This window comes from Phoenix dactylifera, chromosome 3 (assembly GCF_009389715.1).
Source record: "Phoenix dactylifera cultivar Barhee BC4 chromosome 3, palm_55x_up_171113_PBpolish2nd_filt_p, whole genome shotgun sequence".
Lineage (NCBI taxonomy): Eukaryota > Viridiplantae > Streptophyta > Magnoliopsida > Arecales > Arecaceae > Phoenix > Phoenix dactylifera.
In genome coordinates, this window is record NC_052394.1 from 11,568,962 (window position 1) to 11,580,601 (window position 11,640).

At 38.8% G+C, this 11,640-nt stretch overlaps 1 pseudogene; it reads right to left on the minus strand.

Annotated features, from left to right (window-relative positions):
* Window positions 1–8,772: 8,772 nt before the first annotated feature.
* On the minus strand, window positions 8,773–8,870 carry LOC120110343 (annotated as a pseudogene).
* Window positions 8,871–11,640: the final 2,770 nt, after the last annotated feature.

Below are 11,640 nucleotides of genomic sequence, written 5' to 3' on the forward strand. Positions count from 1 at the left end.
TTGGGATTGAAGTTTGTGGGTAACTTCACTGCAAACCCTCACGAGACAACACTCGTCCACTAGGATAACCTAGGGGTTTAAAAGCTTGTTGCACATGCTAAGTGCAATCGTAATGCTCTACGAAAATGAGTACTTATCTTACTATTTTTTTTTAATAATAAATTACACTTTTGCACTCTTATTTTATCATTTTCGCACTAAATTGCTAGAGACTAGCAATATGACCTAATATGGGTTAGCCAAGAGTTAGAACCCATTTGGCTTTAATTAGACCTGATTTGATTAGGTTTAATGTTTCCTTTAAGTTGGTTAAACCCAATTGGATTGGATTTGATAGGGCCTTCACTTCTGGACCATTGGATCGCTCCCTGGATGAAGGATCTGGTCAACTGGTTGGCGCCTTCATCTGGACCATTGGATGGCTTCCTAGATGAAGGATCTGGTCCACTAGTTGGCACCTTATTCTGGACCATTGGATGGCTCCCTGGATGAAAGATCTGGACCATTGCTCAGCGCCTAAATCTGGACCACTGGATGGTTCCTTAGATGAAAGATCTGGACCATTGCTCAGCGCCTGAATCTGGACCATTGGTGATGGCATCTTGCTTCTGGATCACTGGATGGCACCCTGGATGATGATGCCTTGATCTGGACCATTAGATGGCACCTAGATCTGGACCATTGGCTTTGGTTTCCTGCATTTGGGCCCTTGGATCATCAGGATTTAAGAGAAAGACGTGAGAAAGAAGTGTATCATTAGATACGGCTTTTTCTAAAGCTTGATACGCCTCCCTCTCTCTCTTGGCACCCTCTTATCACACCCTTTGATGCATGAAGGGATGACTAGGATGCATCCCTTCACATCTATAAATAGGGAGCCATTCCACCATATTCTTCATTCCAACTCCACCGCATTCTCTCTCCCTTATCCCTTCTTTCTTACAAGCTTTGTCTCTTTCTAGCATTGCTTCTAGAGTGTCCTAAGCCAAGACAAGGAGGTCTTCTTTAGAACAAAAAGATTAGAAGTGATTTAGAAAGGTGAAAGAAAAATGAGAGAGGAGAGAAAGCAAGCCAATTTAAATCCTTTGGAAGGATTCAACATTAAGGATTAAGAAATCTTTGGAGCTAAAGTCTTGATCGAGTTTTCGTGTGGATCACCGTTGGAGGGCGGACACTTGGACGCCTCGTGGAGATTCTACAAACTTGGATTTAGCGTTACAGGTATTCTTCTATTTCAGCATTTATATTTATATTGTTTGATTGTTACCATTAAGGTGATCTAGGCTTATAAGGGTTTCATGTTAAGGGACTTTATTAAGAAATTTTTAAAATCCCTAGCTTCCGCTGCCCATCATGACATGATCGGAACCCTTCAACAGAGGGGCCGTAACAAGTTTAGGTGGTGGTGTTTCTTGTCTTCGAGGATTCAGTTCCTTCTCTACCCTAGCCTTTGTTCTCCTCTCAGTCTGTGGAGTGGTGTTCTTCCTCTTTGGTCCGGATGTCACTTGCTTTATTCTCACCATTGGAAGATCAATCAGAACCTCGAAAAGGTTTTCTAGGGTTTTGGAGGTTTTTGTTTGAAGGAGAGTTTGAAGATAGAAAGGCGCTCTAAGGGGTATGAAACGTTTCAGGTTCAACGTTTCAGAGAGAGAGAGAGAAAGCCTTTTAGAATTCGTTTCGAATAGTTTCCACTTTAGTCGACTCATTCAACTAATGAGTTGTCTCCTGCAGATTAGGAGTCGACCCTTTTAACTTAAGAGTCGTTTCCTGTGGGTTAGGGGTCGACTCTTTTAGCTTAAGAGTCGTCCCTTACTATATGAGTCGACTCCTCATTCATATGAGTTGTCTCCTCAAACAGTTTAAGAGACAAAAACTTTTTAAATATGATTTAAAAATCAATTGTAAACCTTATATCAAACAACTGTAATTCAACCAATAATAGTCAATCAAAGTATGCAATTTATCATTCATAAACAGTCATCAAAATGGATCACAAATGCATAATTCAACAAAAGACTTCTTCATTAAGAGGTTTAGTGAATATATCTGCAATTTGTTTATCAGTATTTATAAATTTCATTTTTATATCCCTATTTTGAGCATGATCTCTTATGAAATGATGTCTAATTTCTATATGTTTAGATCTTGAGTGTTGTATGGGATTTTTAGTCAGATTTATGGCACTAGTGTTGTCACACCTTATAGAAATTTTATTTTGTTTTATGCCATAGTCCTTAAGTTGTTGCTTAATCCATATTGAGGATCCTAGTGTTATTTTGATGCTTACAAAGTCATTGAGGCCATATGGAAGTGCTAATGCTATTAACTCAATTAATCCAGTACATAAGTGAGTAAGGAAGAAATATTCGATACATCATTGATAAATGACACACCCTCGATACATTCACGATACATTAAGAATGTATGGTCAAAACCACTCTCAAGAATTGATAACGAGATAAAATTTGTAATAGAAAATGGTAGAAAGCTCAAGAATCCATTTTGGCAAAGTTTCACGTTAAAAATACCTAAAAGGGCAATTCGGTAATTTCTACTATTAAGGGTATGAAACTTTATTGTGCCATGCATCGTAATTTGCTTGGAATATCATATTGTTATTTCAATGTGCATAACTAACCTTCAAAGTGCAGAAAAACATGGTTAGAGTCGACCCCAATTAGTTTGGAGTCGACCCCGATACATTTGGCACGCCTTGGAACGAAGTGGCACGCCTTTGGAACACTTGGCACAGAGTAGGTGTCGATCCTAGAAGAGATGGAGTCGACCCTGGCACGTTTTAGAAACATTCTGGCACATTCTGGCACTTATGGCACGGATGAACAGTACTTGGGTCGACCCAAGTGAAAGTTGAGTCGACCCCATCTTCAAGCCTCAAGAAAACAAGTCTCTGGAATCCCTGAGAGGGTCGACCCCAATGGAACTTGAGTCGACCCAAAAAGAGTTGAGTCGACCCAAGTGAAAAACGGATGAAATATAAGGTTCTGTGTTTCCTGAGAGGGTCGACCCCAATGTTGCATGAGTCGACCCCAGTGAAAGTTGGGTCGACCCCAGTGAAAGTTGAGTCGACCCCAAGTCTGATGAACAGTGGTTTGAGTCGACCCCAGGAAAGTTTGGGTCGACCCAAGCACGGGCAGAAGCATAACGGCTAGTTGTGCAGAAGTGCTTTTTGGACTCCCAACGGCTATAAACGGCTAGTTTCGTCAATCCAATGATTAGGAAGGTCTATTTGGAAGTTGGAGAAGTATTTAAGAGGGAGTATTCATCAGAGGAAGTAAGCTTTTGGAAATCAAGAAGCACATTCAAGAGAAAACCCTATAAAAGCAAGCCTCGTTCAATTGCTTCATCTTAAGAGCCAAAAGAAAGTGGTTGAGCAGTTTCAAAGAGTCATCAATAGCTCCGCCAACCCTTATGAAGTGAAGCAAGCTTGACAAAGAAGAGAATAGCTCCTTCAAAGCGATAAACATTTTCTAAACTCTTCTTTATAGTTTATAATTGCCTTATTTGCTCTTTTAGGAGATTTCATTCTTTACTTATTACTCTTGTTGTAAGGTTTGTTGGTAAGCCCGTAAAACCAACATTGTAGGTTGTTGGTAAGCCTGTAAAACCAACGTAGGTTGTTGGTAAGCCCGTAAAACCAACGTAGGTTGTTGGTAAGCCCGTAAAACCAACATAGGTTGTTGGTGAACCCGTAAAACCAATTGTGAAGGTTCGTTGATGAGCCCGTAAAACCAACATAGGTTTTTGGTGATCCCGGAAAACTAAAGTGTAAAGGTTTTTGGATTGTTAGCCCGGAAAACAATCCAACTGTAATCCGAGGGATTATAGTGAATTTCCAAGGAGAGGCTTGGGGAGTGGACGTAGGTGCTTGGAGTGCACCGAACCACTATACATTGTCTTGTTTGTGTTGTGCTTGTTCTTGTATTTATTCTTGCTTTATATTTGATTCTTGCTCTAGGGTAAGTTCACACAAGTGACTTAAGAAAGCTTCCACAGCTCTTAACAAGAAAACTTTTAAAGCATCAAAAATTTAGAAAAACCTAATTCACCCCCCCTCTTGGGTTGTCACCTTGGGCAACAAGTGGTATCAGAGCAGGTGCTCTCTTGTCATTTATAGTCTTATCCGACTAGAGCCAAAGATCATGGCAACCCCGCATAATGTGTTATTTACTGAGGGACTTTCCATAAACAGACCTCCACTGTTTGATGAAAATAACTATATCCAATGAAAAGCTAGAATGAAAATCTTTGTTCAATCACAAAACTATAAGTTACGGAATGTCATAACAAATGGCCCTCACTCACTCTCTCACACTATTAATAAAAAAGACTTAGCACAATTGAATGCTAATGCTATGAACATACTGTATTGTGCTATCCATGAAACTGAATTTAATAAAATCTCTGCATGCTTATCTGCTAAGGAGATCTGGGATACTTTAAAAAATATTTATGACAAAATTCAGATTAGCTCACATGTGCTTCAATTACATACTAACAGTGAGCCTGCAGAAAAAGATGTTGAATCTCTCAATCAGGAAGAAAGAATAACAAATAAAGAATTCGGTGATGAAAACAAGGATCCATACCCAAACACCGAAAAATTCAAAAGCTTCCTAAAGATGAAGAAGAAGAGGAAGCAAGAAGAAAGGAAGAAAGAGATAAAAAGCAAGAAAGCCTTGACCAAGGAAGAGTCAAGCAAGAAAATAAAAGTTAGGAGCAACAATGATGATACTAGCTCCAAAGAACTACAAGAGGTAACTAACTTATGCTTTATGGCACAAGAAGATAAGGTAAAATCTGAATCTGATTTTACACCTAATGAATTTCAAGAAGAATTCTCTTATGATGCACTATTAAATGTTTTTTATGATTTATATGGTGAATATAGAAAATTAGCTACGAAAAATAAAAATCTTAAAAAGCTAAATCTGGAAATGTCAGAAGAAAGAAATTCTTCCGCTGAAATAAAAGACAAATTAAATTCTGAGAATGAACGCTTAAGATTAAATTCAGAAGAATTGATTCAGAAAAATCAGAATTTAATTAAAAAATCAAAACTTAAGTGAAGAAGTTAACCAACTGAAATCTTTTATTAACAAATTCACTGTAAGTTCAGAAAGCTTAAAAATGATGTTTGAAAGCCAACATGCTGTTTTTGATAAATCAAGACTTGGCTGGATTCCTTTGCTCAACAATAAATTCCTAAAGAAAAGTGATGAGAGCACAAAAGTGTGATCTATACATCACTTAAATTAGTATTATTGCTAACAAATAATGATAAAATTGCCGCATTAATATTATATTTTTGTGGGGTGCAGGTGATCGTAAATCATAGCTAAAATGCGCATAAGGTCAGCCACATTTGCACACTAAAAGAAGTATTAGCAGACCAAGTTCAGCCTGATGGAGCAGTAGCCAAAGGGGCCTAGATTCATTATCCGGAAGGATCCAACGGTCCGTGGGGTTCATAACAGCATGCCCATTATCTTCCAGCATCTCGTGCGTCCCAGCTTCTTCTGCATCTTAAGCCCAGGCGCCAACATTCTAATTCTTCCGTATGCAATCTCTCGCACCCACAGCTCTCCCAGCCGTGTCCACCTCTTCCTCTGTTTCTTCCCAAAACAAAGTATCCGAGTTGTTCTTCCGCTGTTAGCTCCTTCCCGTGATGCATTCCCAAGCTTCCATGCTCCAGTGCACAAGCTCCAGCCGTCCACGTTCTAGCCACATTAGCGCTCACGGCATCCCGCGATTTCAGCATCGGCGATCAACTCCCATCTACGTTCACAGCACCTCCCAGCCTTCTCCCGTGATTCTCCCGCATCCCCTGCTTCTGGATCCGTATCTCATCTAGATCCCAGTCTTCCGTGATCTGATCTCCTGGCTTCATTCACCGTCTATCTCTTATGGATTCGCATGCAACCAATTCCCAGCATCCCGACCACGAGATCCAGCCGTCCGTGTGCAATTCATCTGCATCCTTCCGCGATGGAACAACAGGGAATCCCAGAGCCCACGATCATGCCAAGCGTCCGTGAGCCAGCATTGGACTCCCCAGCGATTTCAGCGCCCTGTATCTTAGCTGCCTCCCGTGATCAGCTCGCTTCCGCTCATCCACGCGTTCATCCGAGTCCCAACAAGCCTTCCACGATGCAAGCAATCGCGATCAGCTCCCGAGCGCCTCTGTGCATCCATTTGAAGAAGATCAGGATCCCACGCATCTCACGCGCTTCATCTTCAACTGTCCGCGTGTAATCTTCCCAATCCCAGCCGATTGAAAAAAAGGATCCATCGCTGGCCCTAGAGTTTGTGAACTATATGAGGCTCTCTCGGTTAGGGCTGGGGGGATCATTCTTTCCCATTGAAAAATAGAGGAGGGCCTCTGCCATCCGAAAAAAAAAAAAAGAAGAAGGAAGAAACAGGGGATGCCCTGTTCTTCCGAAAAGAAAAGAAAAAGAGAGGGAAAGGCTTATATTTTAATGGAGGGCTGATATCTTGTGAAGGGTGATGGAGGAACCTTTGATGTCCTATTTTCTTTCAAGTAAATTCTGAACGATTGATCTCTTTGATTCACATCTATTAATATATTTTTTTTGATTCTTGCATGCTTATCTATGCGATAGATCTTTTATGGTTTATATTTCTTGATTCATGGATTGTTTCGATGTTTGATTTGTCGTAGACGTAATCGGCACGATGAATACATAGATCTTGAATTCATGTTTTTAAACTATATACTCCATGATTAGAACTAATTTATCTGATTGATTCTTAATCAAGAATTGCAGAATTTAATTGTTGAAAATAAGATCATCGAAGGGGATTCCAGATCCCTACACCATCTTAATCTATCCAAATTTCAATTCTCTGTTTACTAATTTATTTTCTATTTGCAAAACATCATCTTTATCCACTAATTTATTGAATTAATTAATCTAAAATTATATTAAATAATCTAATATATATTTCGTTTTCTGAGAATTAAACCTTGGACTCCCGAGATTTTACTACTTGTACGATTCTCCTATACTTGGGAGATTAGTTTTGCGAAAACATTTTTGCGAGCGCGTCAAGTTTTTGGCGCCGTTGCCGGAGAACGACTGATTTATTAGTATAATTTTAGATTTAATTAGTACTTTAGTAGTTAGTCTTTTTTTTTGAAAAAAAAAATTCTTTACTGCTGTTTTTTTATTCCCTACACAGTCTGCATCAAACTCTGATATCAAAGTAATTAACCATTGGATTGAACTCAATTTTGGTCGTCAGGTGCAGGACCTGTGTTTCATCTGAACGGTCTGATTGACATTCTGAAACTTTTAAGACCATTAGATTAATACGAAATCTTGCTGCTTTCTGTTTTTAATTTTTTGCATTTAATTTTTTTTAGAATCAGAATTTTATTGTTATCATATCTCATTAACCCTTGTTGCTAATTGAAAATTTAAGAAAAAAACTTTAACAAAAGATCAAGGGTGATTATTCCAAAAAAAAAAAAGAAGAGAGGAAAAATCTAAAATTTCAAATTTCAAATTTCAGAATTCAAATTTCAAACTTCAACTCATAAAATTTAAAAAAATAAATAATTTGCTTGATCACCTATTCAATAAAATTTAATGTCATGTCATAAAACATTAAAAAAAAATCTCTTGATTGTTGTATATAGTATAAAGCATCAGCATAAAATATTCTAAGGGCTGAACCCATTTAAAAAGATAAGGTCGGGATTTCATCACTCGTCCTTAGCCCAAAAAATCACCCCATTGCATAAATATCCTAAGCTTAACTAAAATCAACTAGACGTTGGCCCCTAAGGACATTCGAGCTCAATAGAACGAAGACCACCGAAAGTTGCACCAATTTCGCTCTATGGCTTAGTTGATGTCTAAGCAAGCTTTGTCCCTATAAGGAAGACAGTTCATCTGTTCGAGGCAAGTGGGTTTTAAGTGGGACCTTTGCGAACGCATCGTGACCCCTCCACTTACCTAAGAGCTTACCTGGTCAACTTGGTTCATTAGACCGGATTGGAGGCTTAGGTGCCCTCTTCAAACCAGTTAGGAGCTGTCTAGAAATTTAAGAAAAATATTAGAAATTGAGGTGTAATGTTTTGTTGCATGTTTGATTGTGAATAGATTTTTGTTTTAGGATGTCGTTTTAAGGTATCTTTAGTTGGTACTTATATTTATATTTATTTTTTTAAAAAAATATAAAAAAAATTTAATTAAATTTTGTATGCTAGGTTGGAATAGGGACAACACTGGACGTTTGAATCGAAAAACTTTTGACAATTCCTTAAATCAAAATATTGAAACTCTTTCGCAAAATCTCAGATCTGGTGAGATGGCTGATGATGATGTAGGAAGTCACCATGGTGATGAAGGTAGACCCCCAGTTATGACACTTCGACAATACTTACACCCTACTAGGACTTGTCAACCTTCATGCATGATTATTCCTGAAAACGTAGGACACTTTGAAATCAAACCAGGAGTAATTCAATTGCTGCCCAAGTATCATGGAATGGAATCCAAGAACCCTTATCTTCACCTTAAGGATTTTGAGGAAATTAGCATCACATTTAGAGTGCCAAACGTATCGGAAGATGTCCTTAAATTGACCTTGTTCCCTTTTTTCTTAAAGGATAAAGCCAAAACATGGCTGAACTCCTTGAGACCTAGATCGCTAGGAACATGGCATGATATGCAAAGAGAATTCTTGAAAAAATTCTTTCCCGCACAAAGGACTAACTTTTTGAAAAGGCACATTAGTAATTTCCAACAAAAAGACCATGAAACATTTTATGAATGCTGGAAGAGATTTAAAGATTTGCTTCTCTCTTGTCCTCATCATGGGTTTGAAACATGGAGAACCATTAGTTTCTTTTACGAAGGGTTGTCTCCACAGTTAAAACAATTTATAGAGACTATGTGCAATGGTCTATTTCTGAAAAAGCAACCCGATGAGGCATGGGACTATTTAGATTCTCTCGCAGAGATTGCACAATTATGGGATACAGGGGATAGAGTGAATAAACCTTTGCCTAAGCCTACTAGCATTGGACACGGGGGCTTTTACAACTGATGATCCAAAGATTGAGTTAAAGATTGATTTTGATGATCACAAAACCTTTAAGTATAATTACTAATGTTTGTGTTGCAAGAAGAAAGATAATTTATTTTGCAAGGAATATAGCAAGTTGGAAAAATACAAGAAGGCCTCAAAAGCTCTCAAGAAAAGTTAGAAGAAAGCTACAATTTATTGGCCCAAGTTTCAAGTTCAAAGGATTTAAGTTGGAGGAGCAAATTCAAAGAAAGATTCAAAAGAATAGTCCTCAAGTCGACTCCGGGAAGTTTGGAGTCGACTCTGGCACTCTAGAGTTTCAAGAAACAGTGCTCGAGTCGACTCCGATACTCTACGAGTCGACTCCGACTGAGAACAAACAAAAAGGCAGAGAGTTGATTTTCAGCGCTACAGTGATCTCGAGCCGACTCCAACTTCAGCGCTACAGTGCGGAGCCGACTCCCAGCTACAGTGCCAGCAGACTACTATTCACAGATCGACTCCTGTTTCAGCCGAGTCGACTCCTACTTCAGCCGAGTCGACTCGAGCACGCTGGGAGGCATAACGGCTAGTTTTTTCTTGATTCCAACGGCTCTATTTTTGTCTCTAACGGCTAGATTTTTGTTTGCACTCCCTCTAAAGCTATAAAATCAAGAGGAGAGCTAGGAAAGAGAGTATGGAAGTGGGAGAGAATATTTAGGGAAGAGATTTCAAAGAGATTACAAGAGAAATCTCCCATAAGCACAAAAGGGCTATTCAAAGTAAAATAGAGAGAAGAAGAGCATCCAAGTGAATCCCAAAGCTTCCTCTCCATCCGTGTGCTGCCTCGGTGATCCTCTACTTCGTGCAAAATCAGAAGAGGGTCAAGTAAAGAAGAAGCCGAGTTCCTCCATCTACAAATTTGTTTGAGGGCTTCATCTCTTTACTTTACTTATTTATATTTGCTATATTTGCTTATTTGAGAAGCTTGTATTTGATTTAAACTCTTGCTCTATTATCTTGTAACTTGATTCAATCAAGAGATTGAATCAAGGGGTTAAGGTTTGTTGGTGAGCCAAAGGAAAAACCAACTTTGTAAGGTTGTGGTTGGTGAGTCTTTGGGAAAACCAACTGGGTTGATTGTAAACCCGGAAAACAATCGTTGTAAGATTGTGGTTGGTGAGCCTTTGGGAAAACCAACTGGGTTGGATTGTGAGCCCGTGAAAACAATCGGTTGGTTCTAGTCGGTGAGCCTGTGAAAACCGACCGAGTTCGTTGTGATCTCGCAAAACAACAAGTTGGGTTGTGAGCTTGTAAAACAACCGACTGTAATCTGAGGGATTATAGTGACATTCCCAAGAGGTCTTGGGAAGTGGATCTAGGTGCTGGGGTGCACCGAACCACTATACATCTTTGTGTTTGTGATGCCTTATCTCTTGTATTTCATGCCTTACATTCATGCTTGATTGTGTAATATCTCTAGCTTTGTTTTCTATAGAGTTATAAGTGATTGTTTAGAATTTGCTTAGCTTCCACTCCATTCTTACCATACACATAGATTAAAATTGATCATACAACTAAAAGTTAATTTTAGATCAATTGCACCCTAAAGCCATAGTATAATTGCTCTAGCTTAATTTTTCACTGCTTTACTTGTAATTGCCTAGAGTTTAAGTAAATAACATCTTATTATTCCGCTGCATTCTATTCAAAGTAAAAATTAGGGAACATAATTTTTAGAAAACCCAATTCACCCCCCCTCTTGGGTTGTCACCTTGGGCAACAAGTGGTATCAGAGCAGGTGCTTAAGATTAATTGTTGATCTCACGATCAAGAGCCAAAGATCATGACAACTCAAATAGATAGTTTTCTAGGAGAGGGACAGTTAATTGATAGACCTCCACTGTTTAATGGCATAAACTACACATATTGGAAAGCACGCATGCGCATTTTTATTCAATCACAAAACTATTATTTATGAAAAATCATAATAAATGACCTTCACACACTGTCTCAAACTATTAATGAAAAGGACTTAGCACAATTGAATGCTAATGCTATGAACATATTATATTGTGCTATTCATGAAACGAAGTTTAATGAAATTTCTGCATGCTTATCTGCTAAGGAGATCTGGGATACTTTAGAAAATATTTATGATAAATCTCATATTAGCTCACATGTGCTTCAATTACATACTAACAATCAGACTGCAGAAAAAGGTGTTGAATCTCCCACCTCAGCCGAGTCGACTCCCAGGTTGTCCGAGTCGACTCCTAGAGAAAAACAGAGACTTAGTTTTGGAGATCCTATGAACGAGTCGACTCCAAGTATTTCAGAGTCGACCCTCAAGTTAACCGAGTCGACTCCGACAAGGCCCGAGTCGACTCCGAGGCAGAACAGTTCAAAAGACAGAGAATCATCTTTTAGGCCTCTGAGAACGAGACGTCTCCCGAAGATCTCGAGTCGACTCTCAAGTCAGTCGAGTCGACTCCAAGTAAACCCGAGTCGACTCGAGGAAGAAAGAACAACAAAAAGATTAAAAAGCTTCCTAAAGACAAAGAAGAAGAGGAAGCAAGAAGAAAG